The 19,545-nt window shown below is 48.7% G+C and overlaps 1 long non-coding RNA gene across 1 annotated transcript in view; it reads left to right on the top strand.

The window, feature by feature from the left end:
- LOC137531624 (uncharacterized) overlaps nt 1-19,545 on the top strand; it is a 473,661-nt gene that overhangs the window by 199,427 nt on the left and 254,689 nt on the right. The window contains exon 3 of the long non-coding RNA XR_011023685.1: nt 14,534-14,685. This is a non-coding gene — a long non-coding RNA (uncharacterized lncRNA). The remainder of the gene's footprint in view (nt 1-14,533; nt 14,686-19,545) is intronic.

Here is a 19,545-nt window from a genome sequence, read left to right as displayed (position 1 = left end):
CTGTGTATGGGGCGATGCTGAGCGATATTATACCTGAGGTCTGTGTATGGGGCGATGCTGAGCGATATTATACCTGAGGTCTGTGTATAGGGCGATGCTGAGCGATATTATACCTGAGGTCTGTGTATGGGGCGATGCTCAGCGATATTATACCTGAGATCTGTGTATGGGGCAATACTGAGCGATATTATACCTGAGGTCTGTGTATAGGGCCATGCTGAGCGATATTATACCTGAGGTCTGTGTATGGGGAGATGCTGAGCGATATTATACCTGAGGTCTGTGTATGGGGCGATGCTGAGCGATATTATACCTGAGGTCTGTGTATGGGGCGGTGCTGAGCGATATTATACCTGAGGTCTGTGTATGGGGCGATGCTGAGCGATATTATACCTGAGGTCTGTGTACGGGGCAATGCTGAGCGATATTATACCTGAGGTCTGTGTACGGGGCAATGCTGAGCGATATTATATCTGAGGTCTGTGTATGGGGCAATGCTGAGCGATATTATACCTGAGGTCTGTGTATGGGGCGATGCTGAGCGATAATATACCTGAGGTCTGTGTATAGGGCGATACTGAGCGATATATTATACCTGAGGTCTGTGTATGGGGCGATGCTGAGCGATATTATACCTGAGGTCTGTGTATGGGGCGATGCTGAGCGATATTATACCTGAGGTCTGTGTATGGGGCGATGCTGAGCGATATTATACCTGAGGTCTGTGTATGGGGCCATGCTGAGCGATATTATACCTGAGGTCTGTGTATGGGGCGATGCTGAGCGATATTATACCTGAGGTCTCTGTATGGGGCAATACTGAGCGATATTATACCTGAGGTCTGTGTATGGGGCAATGCTGAGCGATATTATACCTGAGGTCTGTGTATGGGGCAATACTGAGCGATATTATACCTGAGGTCTGTGTATGGGGCAATACTGAGCGATATTATACCTGAGGTCTGTGTATGGGGCAATACTGAGCGATATTATACCTGAGGTCTGTGTATGGGGCAATGCTGAGCGATATTATACCTGAGGTCTGTGTATGGGGCAATCCTGAGCGATATTATACCTGAGGTCTGTGTATAGGGCCATGCTGAGCGATATTATACCTGAGGTCTGTGTATGGGGCGATGCTGAGCGATATTATACCTGAGGTCTGTGTATGGGGCGATGCTCAGCGATATTATACCTGAGGTCTGTGTATGGGGCAATACTGAGCGATATTATACCTGAGGTCTGTGTATGGGGCAATGCTGAGCGATATTATACCTGAGGTCTGTGTATGGGGCAATGCTGAGCGATATTATACCTGAGGTCTGTGTATGGGGCAATACTGAGCGATATTATACCTGAGGTCTGTGTATAGGGCCATGCTGAGCGATATTATACCTGAGGTCTGTGTATGGGGCGATGCTGAGCGATATTATACCTGAGGTCTGTGTATGGGGCGATGCTGATCGATATTATACCTGAGGTCTGTGTATGGGGCGATGCTGAGCGATATTATACCTGAGGTCTGTGTATGGGGCAATGCTGAGCGATATTATACCTGAGGTCTGTGTATGGGGCGATGCTGAGCGATATTATACCTGAGGTCTGTGTATGGGGCGGTGCTGAGCGATATTATACCTGAGGTCTGTGTATGGGGCGATGCTGAGCGATATTATACCTGAGGTCTGTGTACGGGGCAATGCTGAGCGATATTATACCTGAGGTCTGTGTACGGGGCAATGCTGAGCGATATTATATCTGAGGTCTGTGTATGGGGCAATACTGAGCGATATTATACCTGAGGTCTGTGTATGGGGCAATGCTGAGCGATATTATACCTGAGGTCTGTGTATGGGGCAATCCTGAGCGATATTATACCTGAGGTCTGTGTATAGGGCCATGCTGAGCGATATTATACCTGAGGTCTGTGTATGGGGCGATGCTGAGCGATATTATACCTGAGGTCTGTGTATGGGGCAATCCTGAGCGATATTATACCTGAGGTCTGTGTATAGGGCCATGCTGAGCGATATTATACCTGAGGTCTGTGTACGGGGCAATGCTGAGCGATATTATACCTGAGGTCTGTGTACGGGGCAATACTGAGCGATATTATACCTGAGGTCTGTGTATGGGGCAATACTGAGCGATATTATACCTGAGGTCTGTGTATGGGGCAATGCTGAGCGATATTATACCTGAGGTCTGTGTATGGGGCAATACTGAGCGATATTATACCTGAGGTCTGTGTATGGGGCGATGCTGAGCGATATTATACCTGAGGTCTGTGTATGGGGCGATGCTGAGCGATATTATACCTGAGGTCTGTGTATGGGGCGATGCTGAGCGATATTATACCTGAGGTCTGTGTACGGGGCAATGCTGAGCGATATTATACCTGAGGTCTGTGTACGGGGCAATGCTGAGCTATATTATACCTGAGGTCTGTGTATGGGGCAATGCTGAGCGATATTATACCTGAGGTCTGTGTATGGGGCAATGCTGAGCGATAATATACCTGAGGTCTGTGTATAGGGCGATACTGAGCGATATATTATACCTGAGGTCTGTGTATGGGGCGATGCTGAGCGATATTATACCTGAGGTCTGTGTATGGGGCGATGCTGAGCGATATTATACCTGAGGTCTGTGTATGGGGCGATGCTGAGCGATATTATACCTGAGGTCTGTGTATGGGGCGATGCTGAGCGATATTATACCTGAGGTCTGTGTATGGGGCCATGCTGAGCGATATTATACCTGAGGTCTGTGTATGGGGTGATGCTGAGCGATATTATACCTGAGGTCTCTGTATGGGGCGATGCTGAGCGATATTATACCTGAGGTCTGTGTATAGGGCGATACTGAGCGATATTATACCTGAAGTCTGTGTATGGGGCGATGCTGAGCGATATTATACCTGAGGTCTCTGTATGGGGCAATACTGAGCGATATTATACCTGAGGTCTGTGTATGGGGCAATGCTGAGCGATTTTATACCTGAGGTCTGTGTATGGGGCAATACTGAGCGATATTATACCTGAGGTCTGTGTATGGGGCAATGCTGAGCGATATTATACCTGAGGTCTGTGTATGGGGCAATACTGAGCGATATTATACCTGAGGTCTGTGTATAGGGCCATGCTGAGCGATATTATACCTGAGGTCTGTGTATGGGGCGATGCTGAGCGATATTATACCTGAGGTCTGTGTATGGGGCAATACTGAGCGATATTATACCTGAGGTCTGTGTATGGGGCAATGCTGAACGATATTATACCTGAGGTCTGTGTATGGGGCAATACTGAGCGATATTATACCTGAGGTCTGTGTATAGGGCCATGCTGAGCGATATTATACCTGAGGTCTGTGTATGGGGCGATGCTGAGCGATATTATACCTGAGGTCTGTGTATGGGGCAATGCTGAGCGATATTATACCTGAGGTCTGTGTATGGGGCAATACTGAGCGATATTATACCTGAGGTCTGTGTATAGGGCCATGCTGAGCGATATTATACCTGAGGTCTGTGTATGGGGCGATGCTGAGCGATATTATACCTGAGGTCTGTGTATGGGGCGATGCTGAGCGATATTATACCTGAGGTCTGTGTATGGGGCGATGCTGAGCGATATTATACCTGAGGTCTGTGTATGGGGCGATACTGAGCGATATTATACCTGAGGTCTGTGTATGGGGCGATGCTGAGCGATATTATACCTGAGGTCTGTGTATGGGGCGATGCTGAGCGATATTATACCTGAGGTCTGTGTATGGGGCGATGCTGAGCGATATTATACCTGAGGTCTGTGTATGGGGCGATGCTGAGCGATATTATACCTGAGGTCTGTGTATGGGGCGATGCTGAGCGATATTATACCTGAGGTCTGTGTATGGGGCGATGCTGAGCGATATTATACCTGAGGTCTGTGTATGGGGCGATGCTGAGCGATATTATACCTGAGGTCTGTGTATGGGGCGATGCTGAGCGATATTATACCTGAGGTCTGTGTATGGGGCGATGCTGAGCGATATTATACCTGAGGTCTGTGTATGGGGCCATGCTGAGCGATATTATACCTGAGGTCTGTGTATGGGGTGATGCTGAGCGATATTATACCTGAGGTCTGTGTATGGGGCAATACTGAGCGATATTATACCTGAGGTCTGTGTATGGGGCGATGCTGAGCGATATTATACCTGAGGTCTATGTATGCGGCAATGCTGAACGATATTATACCTGAGGTCAGTGTATGGGGCAATGCTGAACGATATTATACCTGAGGTCTGTGTATGGGGCAATACTGAGCGATATTATACCTGAGGTCTGTGTATGGGGCAATGCTGAGCGATATTATACCTGAGGTCTGTGTATGGGGCAATACTGAGCGATATTATACCTGAGGTCTGTGTATGGGGCGATGCTGAGCGATATTATACCTGAGGTCTGTGTATGGGGCGATGCTGAGCGATATTATACCTGAGGTCTGTGTATGGGGCGATGCTGAGCGATATTATACCTGAGGTCTGTGTATAGGGCGATGCTGAGCGATATTATACCTGAGGTCTGTGTATGGGGCGATGCTCAGCGATATTATACCTGAGATCTGTGTATGGGGCAATACTGAGCGATATTATACCTGAGGTCTGTGTATAGGGCCATGCTGAGCGATATTATACCTGAGGTCTGTGTATGGGGCGATGCTGAGCGATATTATACCTGAGGTCTGTGTATGGGGCGATGCTGAGCGATATTATACCTGAGGTCTGTGTATGGGGCGGTGCTGAGCGATATTATACCTGAGGTCTGTGTATGGGGCGATGCTGAGCGATATTATACCTGAGGTCTGTGTACGGGGCAATGCTGAGCGATATTATACCTGAGGTCTATGTACGGGGCAATGCTGAGCGATATTATATCTGAGGTCTGTGTATGGGGCAATGCTGAGCGATATTATACCTGAGGTCTGTGTATGGGGCGATGCTGAGCGATAATATACCTGAGGTCTGTGTATAGGGCAATACTGAGCGATATATTATACCTGAGGTCTGTGTATGGGGCGATGCTGACTGAGCGATATTATACCTGAGGTCTGTGTATGGGGCGATGCTGAGCGATATTATACCTGAGGTCTGTGTATGGGGCGATGCTGAGCGATATTATACCTGAGGTCTGTGTATGGGGCCATGCTGAGCGATATTATACCTGAGGTCTGTGTATGGGGTGATGCTGAGCGATATTATACCTGAGGTCTCTGTATGGGGCGATGCTGAGCGATATTATACCTGAGGTCTGTGTATAGGGCGATACTGAGCGATATTATACCTGAGGTCTGTGTATGGGGCGATGCTGAGCGATATTATACCTGAGGTCTCTGTATGGGGCAATACTGAGCGATATTATACCTGAGGTCTGTGTATGGGGCAATGCTGAGCGATATTATACCTGAGGTCTGTGTATGGGGCGATACTGAGCGATATTATACCTGAGGTCTGTGTATGGGGCAATACTGAGCGATATTATACCTGAGGTCTGTGTATGGGGCAATACTGAGCGATATTAGACCTGAGGTCTGTGTATGGGGTGATGCTGAGCGATATTATACCTGAGGTCTCTGTATGGGGCGATGCTGAGCGATATTATACCTGAGGTCTGTGTATAGGGCGATACTGAGCGATATTATACCTGAGGTCTGTGTATGGGGCGATGCTGAGCGATATTATACCTGAGGTCTCTGTATGGGGCAATACTGAGCGATATTATACCTGAGGTCTGTGTATGGGGCAATGCTGAGCGATATTATACCTGAGGTCTGTGTATGGGGCGATACTGAGCGATATTATACCTGAGGTCTGTGTATGGGGCAATACTGAGCGATATTATACCTGAGGTCTGTGTATGGGGCAATACTGAGCGATATTAGACCTGAGGTCTGTGTATGGGGCAATGCTGAGCAATATTATACCTGAGGTCTGTGTATGGGGCAATCCTGAGCGATATTATACCTGAGGTCTGTGTATGGGGCGATGCTGAGCGATATTATACCTGAGGTCTGTGTATGGGGCGATGCTGAGCGATATTATACCTGAGGTCTGTGTATGGGGCGATGCTCAGCGATATTATACCTGAGGTCTGTGTATGGGGCGATGCTGAGCGATATTATACCTGAGGTCTGTGTATGGGGCAATACTGAGCGATATTATACCTGAGGTCTGTGTATAGGGCCATGCTGAGCGATATTATACCTGAGGTCTGTGTATGGGGCGATGCTGAGCGATATTATACCTGAGGTCTGTGTATGGGGCGATGCTGAGCGATATTATACCTGAGGTCTGTGTATGGGGCGATGCTGAGCGATATTATACCTGAGGTCTGTGTATGGGGCGATACTGAGCGATATTATACCTGAGGTCTGTGTATGGGGCGATGCTGAGCGATATTATACCTGAGGTCTGTGTATGGGGCGATGCTGAGCGATATTATACCTGAGGTCTGTGTATGGGGCGATGCTGAGCGATATTATACCTGAGGTCTGTGTATGGGGCGATGCTGAGCGATATTATACCTGAGGTCTGTGTATGGGGCGATGCTGAGCGATATTATACCTGAGGTCTGTGTACGGGGCGATGCTGAGCGATATTATACCTGAGGTCTGTGCATGGGGCAATGCTGAGCGATATTATACCTGAGGTCTGTGTATGGGGCAATGCTGAGCGATATTATACCTGAGGTCTGTGTATGGGGCGATGCTGAGCGATAATATACCTGAGGTCTGTGTATGGGGCGATACTGAGCGATATATTATACCTGAGGTCTGTGTATGGGGCGATGCTGAGCGATATTATACCTGAGGTCTGTGTATGGGGCGATGCTGAGCGATATTATACCTGAGGTCTGTGTATGGGGCGATGCTGAGCGATATTATACCTGAGGTCTGTGTATGGGGCGATGCTGAGCGATATTATACCTGAGGTCTCTGTATGGGGCAATACTGAGCGATATTATACCTGAGGTCTGTGTATGGGGCAATGCTGAGCGATATTATACCTGAGGTCTGTGTATGGGGCAATACTGAGCGATATTATACCTGAGGTCTGTGTATGGGGCAATGCTGAGCGATATTATACCTGAGGTCTGTGTATGGGGCAATACTGAGCGATATTATACCTGAGGTCTGTGTATAGGGCCATGCTGAGCGATATTATACCTGAGGTCTGTGTATGGGGCGATGCTGAGCGATATTATACCTGAGGTCTGTGTATAGGGCCATGCTCAGCGATATTATACCTGAGGTCTGTGTATGGGGCAATACTGAGCAATATTATACCTGAGGTCTGTGTATAGGGCCATGCTGAGCGATATTATACCTGAGGTCTGTGTATGGGGCGATGCTGAGCGATATTATACCTGAGGTCTGTGTATGGGGCAATGCTGAGCGATATTATACCTGAGGTCTGTGTATGGGGCAATACTGAGCGATATTATACCTGAGGTCTGTGTATGGGGCCATGCTGAGCGATATTATACCTGAGGTCTGTGTATGGGGCGATGCTGAGCGATATTATACCTGAGGTCTGTGTATGGGGCGATGCTGAGCGATATTATACCTGAGGTCTGTGTATGGGGCGATGCTGAGCGATATTATACCTGAGGTCTGTGTACGGGGCAATGCTGAGCGATATTATACCTGAGGTCTGTGTATGGGGCAATGCTGAGCGATATTATACCTGAGGTCTGTGTATGGGGCGATGCTGAGCGATAATATACCTGAGGTCTGTGTATAGGGCGATACTGAGCGATATATTATACCTGAGGTCTGTGTATGGGGCTATGCTGAGCGATATTATACCTGAGGTCTGTGTATGGGGCGATGCTGAGCGATATTATACCTGAGGTCTGTGTATGGGGCTATGCTGAGCGATATTATACCTGAGGTCTGTGTATGGGGCCATGCTGAGCGATATTATACCTGAGGTCTGTGTATGGGGTGATGCTGAGCGATATTATACCTGAGGTCTCTGTATGGGGCGATGCTGAGCGATATTATACCTGAGGTCTGTGTATAGGGCGATACTGAGCGATATTATACCTGAGGTCTGTGTATGGGGCGATGCTGAGCGATATTATACCTGAGGTCTCTGTATGGGGCAATACTGAGCGATATTATACCTGAGGTCTGTGTATGGGGCAATGCTGAGCGATATTATACCTGAGGTCTGTGTATGGGGCAATACTGAGCGATATTATACCTGAGGTCTGTGTATGTGGCAATGCTGAGCGATATTATACCTGAGGTCTGTGTATGGGGCAATACTGAGCGATATTATACCTGAGGTCTGTGTATAGGGCCATGCTGAGCGATATTATACCTGAGGTCTGTGTATGGGGCGATGCTGAGCGATATTATACCTGAGGTCTGTGTATAGGGCCATGCTCAGCGATATTATACCTGAGGTCTGTGTATGGGGCAATACTGAGCGATATTATACCTGAGGTCTGTGTATAGGGCCATGCTGAGCGATATTATACCTGAGGTCTGTGTATGGGGCGATGCTGAGCGATATTATACCTGAGGTCTGTGTATGGGGCAATGCTGAGCGATAATATACCTGAGGTCTGTGTATGGGGCAATACTGAGCGATATTATACCTGAGGTCTGTGTATAGGGCCATGCTGAGCGATATTATACCTGAGGTCTGTGTATGGGGCGATGCTGAGCGATATTATACCTGAGGTCTGTGTATGGGGCGATGCTGAGCGATATTATACCTGAGGTCTGTGTATGGGGCGATGCTGAGCGATATTATACCTGAGGTCTGTGTATAGGGCGATACTGAGCGATATTATACCTGAGGTCTGTGTATGGGGCGATGCTGAGCGATATTATACCTGAGGTCTGTGTATGGGGCGATGCTGAGCGATATTATACCTGAGGTCTGTGTATGGGGTGATGCTGAGCGATATTATACCTGAGGTCTGTGTATGGGGCGATGCTGAGCGATATTATACCTGAGGTCTGTGTATGGGGCGATGCTGAGCGATATTATACCTGAGGTCTGTGTATGGGGCGATGCTGAGCGATATTATACCTGAGGTCTGTGTACGGGGCAATGCTGAGCGATATTATACCTGAGGTCTGTGTATGGGGCAATGCTGAGCGATATTATACCTGAGGTCTGTGTATGGGGCAATGCTGAGCGATATTATACCTGAGGTCTGTGTATGGGGCGATGCTGAGCGATAATATACCTGAGGTCTGTGTATAGGGCGATACTGAGCGATATATTATACCTGAGGTCTGTGTATGGGGCGATGCTGAGCGATATTATACCTGAGGTCTGTGTATGGGGCGATGCTGAGCGATATTATATCTGAGGTCTGTGTATGGGGCGATGCTGAGCGATATTATACCTGAGGTCTGTGTATGGGGCCATGCTGAGCGATATTATACCTGAGGTCTGTGTATGGGGTGATGCTGAGCGATATTATACCTGAGGTCTCTGCATGGGGCCATGCTGAGCGATATTATACCTGAGGTCTGTGTATGGGGCCATGCTGAGCGATATTATACCTGAGGTCTGTGTATGGGGTGATGCTGAGCGATATTATACCTGAGGTCTCTGCATGGGGCCATGCTGAGCGATATTATACCTGAGGTCTGTGTATAGGGCGATACTGAGCGATATTATACCTGAGGTCTGTGTATGGGGCGATGCTGAGCGATATTATACCTGAGGTCTCTGTATGGGGCGATGCTGAGCGATATTATACCTGAGGTCTGTGTATGGGGCGATGCTGAGCGATATTATACCTGAGGTCTGTGTATGGGGCGATGCTGAGCGATATTATACCTGAGGTCTGTGTATGGGGCAATGCTGAGCGATATTATACCTGAGGTCTGTGTATGGGGCGATGCTGAGCGATATTATACCTGAGGTCTGTGTATGGGGCGATGCTGAGCGATAATATACCTGAGGTCTGTGTATAGGGCGATACTGAGCGATATATTATACCTGAGGTCTGTGTATGGGGCGATGCTGAGCAATATTATACCTGAGGTCTGTGTATGGGGCGATGCTGAGCGATATTATATCTGAGGTCTGTGTATGGGGCGATGCTGAGCGATATTATACCTGAGGTCTGTGTATGGGGCCATGCTGAGCGATATTATACCTGAGGTCTGTGTATGGGGTGATGCTGAGCGATATTATACCTGAGGTCTCTGCATGGGGCCATGCTGAGCGATATTATACCTGAGGTCTGTGTATAGGGCGATACTGAGCGATATTATACCTGAGGTCTGTGTATGGGGCGATGCTGAGCGATATTATACCTGAGGTCTCTGTATGGGGCGATGCTGAGCGATATTATACCTGAGGTCTGTGTATGGGGCGATGCTGAGCGATATTATACCTGAGGTCTGTGTATGGGGCGATGCTGAGCGATATTATACCTGAGGTCTGTGTATGGGGCAATGCTGAGCGATATTATACCTGAGGTCTGTGTATGGGGCGATGCTGAGCGATATTATACCTGAGGTCTGTGTATAGGGCGATGCTGAGCGATATTATACCTGAGGTCTGTGTATGGGGCGATGCTGAGCGATATTATACCTGAGGTCTGTGTATGGGGCGATGCTGAGCGATGTTATACCTGAGGTCTGTGTATGGGGCGATGCTGAGCGATATTATACCTGAGGTCTGTGTATGGGGCCATGCTGAGCGATATTATACCTGAGGTCTGTGTATGGGGTGATGCTGAGCGATATTATACCTGAGGTCTCTGTATGGGGCGATGCTGAGCGATATTATACCTGAGGTCTGTGTATAGGGCGATACTGAGCGATATTATACCTGAGGTCTGTGTATGGGGCGATGCTGAGCGATATTATACCTGAGGTCTGTGTATAGGGAGATACTGAGCGATATTATACCTGAGGTCTGTGTATGGGGTGATGCTGAGCGATATTATACCTGAGGTCTGTGTATGAAGCCATGCTGAGCGATATTATACCTGAGGTCTGTGTATGGGGCAATGCTGAGCGATATTATACCTGAGGTCTGTGTATGGGGCGATGCTGAGCGATATTATACCTGAGGTCTCTGTATGGGGCGATGCTGAGCGATAATATACCTGAGGTCTGTGTATGGGGTGATGCTGAGCGATATTATACCTGAGGTCTGTGTATGGGGCGATGCTGAGCGATAATATACCTGAGGTCTGTGTATGGGGTGATGCTGAGCGATATTATACCTGAGGTCTGTGTATGGGGTGATGCTGAGCGATATTATACCTGAGGTCTGTGTATGAAGCCATGCTGAGCGATATTATACCTGAGGTCTGTGTATGGGGCGATGCTGAGCGATATTATACCTGAGGTCTGTGTATGGGGCCATGCTGAGCGATATTATACCTGAGGTCTGTGTATGAAGCCATGCTGAGCGATATTATACCTGAGGTCTGTGTATGGGGCGATGCTGAGCGATATTATACCTGAGGTCTGTGTATGAAGCCATGCTGAGCGATATTATACCTGAGGTCTGTGTATGGGGCGATGCTGAGCGATATTATACCTGAGGTCTGTGTATGGGGCCATGCTGAGCGATATTATACCTGAGGTCTGTGTATGAAGCCATGCTGAGCGATATTATACCTGAGGTCTGTGTATGGGGCAATGCTGAGCGATATTATACCTGAGGTCTGTGTATGAAGCCATGCTGAGCGATATTATACCTGAGGTCTGTGTATGGGGCGATGCTGAGCGATATTATACCTGAGGTCTGTGTATGGGGTGATGCTCAGCCATATTATGGTGCAGTTTGGGAAGGGGAGGTGGGGAGTTTAGCTGGCAGTGTGTAGGGCTGGCTCATATTCCACAAGGTGGCTGCTATGGCTTCGATATGCTGAAGCTATGTACACACATGCGAGAATTGTCGCCCATAAGAGATCGAGAAACGATCCCTCGGGCAATAATTCGGGGAATGATGTTGTACAGACATGCCTCTAGCCTTGAGGCCAGCAATGTGCTCTGTTGCTATGGAGGAGGGCAGAGGGGACGACAATCGGCGTATGACGGAGGCGCTTTAATTAGTGGGTGGGGCTAGTAAAAAGCATTGTGAATGGTTGTGCTTGGGCATCGGGGATCGTTAAAAATCCTACTGGACGGAACTGTACTCTTGCCCGAGCAATAGCGATCTGCGGCCTCTGCACACACATAATGATCGTCAGTTGAAACTGAAACAGCGGATAACGACAGACGCATGTGTGTCCCCATTCAACTCTATCCCCGTCTGTTCTCTCCTAAATGCCAGCAGGAGCTGCTTCAGGGTTGGCAGGCACTAGGCCCGGCGGCAGGGCCGGGCCGAGGCAGAGGCTGAAGAGGCTCCAGCCTCAGGGCGCAGTGTAGGAGGGGGTGCACAATTCATTCAGCTGTCATTCCCAATTGTGTTTGAAGCACAAAGAAATAACAAAAGGGCATACATAGCAGTGACTGCAAGCCAGATAACTAGAGATTAAGGTGTTGGGGACGCTGGGGGCCCTGGGGCGCCTCTTAGTCTAATAGCAATTAGTGTGTGATGGCTGGGGTGGGAGGGATGCAGGGGCGCACTTTGCTGTCTCTGCCTTGGGAGCTGAAGGACCTTGTCCCGGCTCTACCCGGCGGTGCGCGTCATTGACTTGTGCGCAATGATGTGTGCTGCCAGGCCTAACGCTTGTGCACTGCTGCTGACCCAGATCAGCTTTTGCTGGCTCCTAGGAGAGAGCAGAGGGGGATGGAAGTGAATGTGGAGGGGAGGGGGGGGGGCAGTGGGCATGAGGACTACTCACTGTACCTGCTTCAATTCTGATTGGCCAATTTTACTACTTCCATGCAGTATGAGGTTTGAGGCTTAAGTGCCTCTTTAAAGGACTTACGACGAGGCGAAATTAAGAAAAAAAGTTAATCACCTGCCTCATCTTTTAAGGCACGGAGGACGCTGTCCGCACCCTCCGTGCCGATCTGCCGGGTCCCCCCGCTCATTAGCCCCCCGGGCCGGCTGCCGACCCCACGGCCCGGGTCGGGCTCTCCTGCCTCTCGTAAAATGGCCGCTTGCTCTGGCCGCGGCTGCATAGCGTGGATCGGGGGGGATGGCCCTAGAGCTGCGCAGCCGCACTCGCGGCTATGCGGACTGCGCAGCCGCAGCCAGAGCAAGCGGCCATTTTACGAGAGGCAGGAGAGCTCGACCCGGGCCGTGGGGTCGGCAGCCGGCCCGGGGGGCTAATGAGCGGGGAGACCCGGCGGATCGGCACAGAGGGCGCGGACGGCGTCCTCCGTGCCTTAAAAGATGAGGCAGGTGATTAACTTTTTTTCTTAACTTCGCCTCGTAAGTCCTTTAAAGCAGATCTGAGATGAAAAACTAACTATAACAAGTAACTTGTCTATATATCTTATCTAAAGTTTAGATAGTTTACACAGCATATCTAGCTGCAAACAGCTTCAAACGTTTATGATTATTTATTCCTGTGATACAATTAGGGCAGCCATGTTCTGTTTGTCACATTGTCACAGGCTAAGGGCTGGAGATGCTATCAGCTTGCCTGTGTGTAAATGTAGTCCCCTCTCCTCCTCCATCCTCCCCTCTACCTCTGAAATCAATGTCTAGTAACAACCTCCTCCTCCTCCTGCCCAGACTGAGCTCCCATAAGCCCTTGCTACAGTGCCAAGGCACAATAGGAGCTGTGGGCGAGGCCTGTTTAGTTTTAGGGAATTTAGAGTATTAAAACAAAACAAAGTATTTGGCTTGAGGAATGCCCCATAAACTATATGAAAGGAACACAATTATGCAATGAGTAAAAGTTTATCTCGGATCCACGTTAAGTTTTGGGTAGGTTGGAAAATGAGAAGCGCCTTTAAAGACCCTTGATGTGACAGAAAATGAGAGAATGTATCTAGGATCCCGCAACTGAAAATTTAAAATGCAAATAAACTTTTTTATTGTTGATTGTGTCCTCACTTTTATAACAGTCCGGTATAACAGGGAGGTAGAGTGTGTAATATGTAGCTGCTGTAGCCCCCTTCTGGTTACTTATATTTTATTTAGTGACTTCAGATCCAGATAGACATCTGCTGATGGTTGTGTAGCCTTAGGGCTTCTTTCCATTGAAGCGCAGAGCCCAGTGGCTACACGTCACACTCGGCGGATGAGCGGGGCTTGCGACGGGCTAAAGCACCCCGAAATGCAGCAAACCATGAGCGATTCAGCGCTGAATCACCGTGCATGAATGGTAATGGCAGACAGTGCAGTCTATGCACTGTCTGCTGTCCCTGCGATTGCATTTCCATAAGTGTACATAAAAGTGCACTATATGGAAACGAGCCCTTATTTTGTATTTAGTGCCAGTAGAGAGGGTTAGCACACAGCTGACTTCCATGCATCCAGATTTGCTTGCCAATGCTGTCCCTTTCTTCTGTATCAATACAAATGTCTCTCAATTTCTGTTTTTGCCTAGAAAAAGTGTGATCACCTGACCAGTCTCCTCTTCTTCCCCCTACCCTAGACCGCTCCGCAATGTTCATCCCACTGGCATTCTGGGACATACAAATCTGCCATGGCACTCTATGGGGCTCTACATCATTACCTTTGGATGCAGCCCCTGGCTCACCAGAAACAAGATACACTGAGGACAACATTATCTCTGAGAAAAAAAAGGTATGAAAGACCATCTTTGAGTAAAACAAAGCAGAAAAAAATGAATACCTTAAGGCCCCTGTCCCCCCCCCCCCCCCCCGCCCACACCGCACAGGTTTACTGGGAGATATCCAGATAGCAACTATCCGGGCATCTCCCGGATCCGGATTTGAGCAGCACTGTTCACATGTACACATCTAAATTCAGAATTGCAGCCTATTGAAATCAATAGGCTGCTTCACAATTTGTGTGCATGAAGAAAAACAGAAGCACTGCTTTTCTTCTTTCTCTGCCTGAAAGAGGTAATATTGTATTATGCAACTAAAGGTGCCCATACATCAGGCTATTTGGCGGTCCATTGACCAACCAATTCGATTATTATCGAATTGGTTGAAAATCAGTGCCGTCAAGTGCAGACCCAATCGATGATACAACCCATTTAAGACCGAAAGTTGGTTGCTCGGGTGTGCGGCGGTATGGCGGCCGATTTTGAAATGAGCACGAAACCCCCGCCGCTGCCGCCTTAATGTATAAATGTGCCCACTTGTGTGTGCATTTATACATTACCTGTCCTGTAGCAGCCTCCTCACGGTGTCTGTAACCTCCGGGTAGCCTCCGTACACGCCACCAGCGCACAGCGTGTAACGCCAGACACTATGCGCCAGTGGCGTGTACAGAGAGCCGCTCGGACGTTACGGACACCGCGCAGAGGCTGCTAGAGGACAGGTAATTCATAAATGCACACACTGGGGGGGCACATTTATACATTAGGAGGGCAGCAGCGGGGCGGACGCGGTGGGCACAGCCGATTCCCTTAAGATTTCATGCTTAAATCGGACGGGAATTGGCCTGCAGTATATGGGCAGCTTTGGTTAACAGACAAATTTATCTAATCAGATTCGATTAGAGTTCAATTTGTCTCTTTGTCGAATCTGCCCATGATCTCCTGATGTATGGGCACCTTAACAGTTTTTCTCCAGTCAGGACCCAGTGAGACTACTGATAAGGAATTACAGCCATAAACTACTTTACTCTAGGAAGCCCAGTTCTCTGCCAGGAGAGGATAGAAATAAAAAAAGGTCAATATTTCATAGTGGCTCAACAGAGTACTAGTGGCTGGATAGTGTACTGGTTAAGGGCACTGCCTTTGACATGGGAGACCAGGGTTTGAATCCTGGCTAGGGTCAGTACCTATTCAGTAAGGATTTCAAGGCAAGACTCCCTAACACTGCAGGGTGGCCTCTTGAATGCGTCCCAGTGGTTGCAGCTCTTGAGCGCTTTGAGTCTGAAAGGAGAAAAGCGCTATATAAATGTTCGGATTATTATTATTATATATTTCAGCACTCTAAGGCAGGGGTCCCCAACCACCGGGCCGCGGCCCACTGCCGGTCCGTTGGCAGTTTCCAGCTGGGCCGCGGCGGGTCTGTCATCTTGCCCCTGGTCCCCCCCCCCCCCCCCGCGCCCGCCACTTCTGTTACTTTATGTGCGGGCGGCCGCTTCCGGATTCCCCCAGGATGCATATCGCCGCTACAGGAAGCCGCTGCCCCGCCTCCTTCCCTCCTTACAGCAGACGCAAGACGCGCTGCTGTTATAGGAGGAGATAGTACTGCATGCATGAAGGAGAGCGGCGCCTGGGGGAATCCGGAAGCGGCCGCCCGCCCGCTCATAAGGTAACAGAAGCGGCGGCCGCGTGGGCACCACCTACCTATACTGGGCACTTTACTAGCCATGCTGGGCACTATACTAGCCATGCTGGGACACTATACTAGCCATGCTGGGACACTATACTAGCCATGCTGGGACACTATACTAGCCATGCTGGGACACTATACTAGCTATAGCTGGGCACTGTACTAGCCATGCTGGGCACTATACTAGCCATGCTGGGCACTATACTAGCCATGCTGGGGCACTATACTAGCCATACTGGGGTAACCATACTAGCCATGCTGGGCACTTTACTAGCCATACTGGGGCACTATAGTAGCTATACTGGGGTAACTATACTAGCCTAGCCATGCTGGGCACTTTACTAGCCATACTGGGGCACTATACTGGGCACTTTACTAGCTATACTGGGGCACTACCTACCCATACTGGACACTATATTAGCTATACTGGGCGCTATACTAGGGCACTACTGACCCATACTGGGACTATACTAGGTATACTGGTCACAATACTAGCTATACTGGGGTAACTATACTAGCCATACTGGGGCAACTAAACTCCCTATACTGAGGCAACTATGCTAGCTATGCCGCCGCACCCCAGCCCCTCCCCCCGTAACCCGCTGCGCACGACACTGTCCACTAGGTCGCGCGCGCAGTAACCCGCCCCCACCATATTTATAAATATGGCAGCCTCCATGTGCTGCTTTTATCATAATTTAGGCTTCGTCTTTTAATGGCGCCCAAATTACTGACTGAGCGCTGCTATAGCCGTAATTCACATGGCACCTATTGCAGCACCCAAATCTCCAGCGCTGTTCTTGCCCGATTACCCCTGAGACTGATCCCCGTCCGTCCAGGAAACTGCATACTGCATTAGAGGACCCTTTGTTTCTCATAAATCTACCCCCTTCGGGTCCCGAACCAGCTGCAGAGCGAACTCACCTGTCCGGCGACATGCTCCTCCATCAGTCCATGCGCTGCTGTCTTCCTCTCTGCAGGGGCGCCTCTGCACCGTGACCTGGCGGTATGTTGTTATGTAATAATATGCCATGAAGAGGCAGCTAGAGGAAAGACGGGAGCACACATACTGACGGAGGAGCGAGCCGGCCGGACAGGGGAGTTCACTTTGCAGCTGAACACTCTGCAGAGTACAAGAAAGTTGGGGAGACCTGGGGGTGTGGCAGCGGGCTCAGGGGCCCTTAGCTTTACCCTATGAAAATGCCGGCTCTGGGTTTGTGAGGCTGAACCTGAATTTTGCAGAAGCTAAACAGATATGGGAGCTGCAGAGTTACACCGCCGACAGATAACGCATCTTAATTGTACAGTTGTTCTGCACTCTCTATTAGTCGCTGTGCATTTTCCTGCACATTTGTATGTATTGGGCCATAATGCATAAAAAGTATATGCAGCAGTGCGTTGTGAAAAGCTTTTATTTAAAGGGATGCTGAGCAGTCGTAAAAAATTAAATTAATACTCACCTGGGGCTTCCTCCAGCCCACCATAGGCTGCAAGGTCCCCCGGTGTCCTACTGGCTCCTCTTTCAGCCCTGCTGGTGGCTCTGTTAATGGCGACTTTTGGGCTGAAAGTTGACCGTATACTTCCAGGAAGACCATGCTCTGCGTCCTCATGCCAGCCGCTACGCATCATCACGCTGGCCGGAGTGACAGTCCTGCGTCAGACTGTAACATTGGCCGTCATGCTGACACAGAACGTGGACTTACTGGAAGTATATGGACAACTTTCAGCCCAAAAGTCACTGTTAACGGAGCCACCAGCAGGACTGGGAAAACAGTTCAGCTGAGGATGGGAGTGGCTACCAAAAACCAGGCCTGCTGCAATGCATAGATGCTGCCAGGTACACACTTTCATGAAGTCAAGAGGACCCTGGGGGACCTCGCAGCCTACAGTGGGCTGGAGGAAGCCCCAGGTAAGTACCAATTTCATTTTTAATTCAGGGTCCCTTTAAAACACATAGATGCAGGGCTGGTTTACACTGAATCAGCTGCTTTCAGCTATATCGCAATGTACAATTAATGCTCAGTGCAGGTAAAGGAATTTTCCATGTTTCCCTAAAGCCCGGTACACACTTTCAATCTTGATTGGCCAATCACTGACCAATTTTATCATCTCCATGTAGTATGAGTTTCAACAGATATTGAAAACTACGAACAGATTGGGTAGGTAATCTCTCATTACTACACCCATTTGGTAAAATTGGTCAGTGATTGGCCAATCATAATTGAAAGTGTGTATCTGGCAGTTTACATCTATGTTTTTGGTAGCCACTCCCATCCTTAGCTGAACTGTTTTCAGCTAAGGATGCCAGCAAAATGTTGCACGCAGTGCACTTTTGCGATATACGCACATCACAGGCACTGCAAGGATTTACCGCAGTGCTTTGCTGAATACAGGCTATCAGCAAAGAGCAGAAAAACTACTTATTAAAGCACCCCAAGTGTGAACTGGCCCTTAAGAGAACTTTATTGGTGATTACAAATTGTTGCAACCTGCAGAGTAGAACTAAAGGTGCGTACACACATGCGACTATAGTCGTTTGTAACGATCGTTCCCCGATCTTTACCAACGACGATCGTTACAAAAAACGAACCACCGACTATTAAGTCTAACGACGAACGAGCCAAATCGCTACAAAAGAAAGTTCTGTCTCGGCGGATTTTAACCAACGACGATCGTTTGCAAAAGTAGTACATCGTTGGAAACGATCGTTTGTACCAGGCTGGACATGCGCATTTCACTTTTTCTCCAGGGAACTTTACAATTTTATGCGCAGGCGCATTAAGTGCTTTTACGTGGTGTAACGTTCGTTCTAACGATGTGATCGTTACACACTTTTTAGAACTAACTTTACTCCGGTCGTTCTTTCGTCAATTAAAAGATCGTTCGTCGTTAACAACGAACGATCGTTGTCGCATGTGTGTACGTAGCATTAGGGGCATATTTAAAATGATTTAAATATACCATCAAATTCTAATAATGGCCTCCTCCTCCCCATAGCCATACCAATCCTCACCAAAAAGGTACAAAGCAAAGAAATGCAAACAAAACAAAAAAAGACGCAGGCCAACAATTGTAATTCTGGAAAATACCAATTGCACTAGCAAAAACCCGGCAATGCAATTCACATGTTCATCGCCGTGCTGTTGCTATTGGAAAAATGTAAACGATACAATTTTTAAATCGAAACATG

Source organism: Hyperolius riggenbachi, chromosome 9, assembly GCF_040937935.1.
Source record: "Hyperolius riggenbachi isolate aHypRig1 chromosome 9, aHypRig1.pri, whole genome shotgun sequence".
In the NCBI taxonomy this organism is placed as follows: Eukaryota; Metazoa; Chordata; class Amphibia; order Anura; family Hyperoliidae; genus Hyperolius; species Hyperolius riggenbachi.
This window is presented reverse-complemented; position numbering and strand designations above follow the sequence as displayed.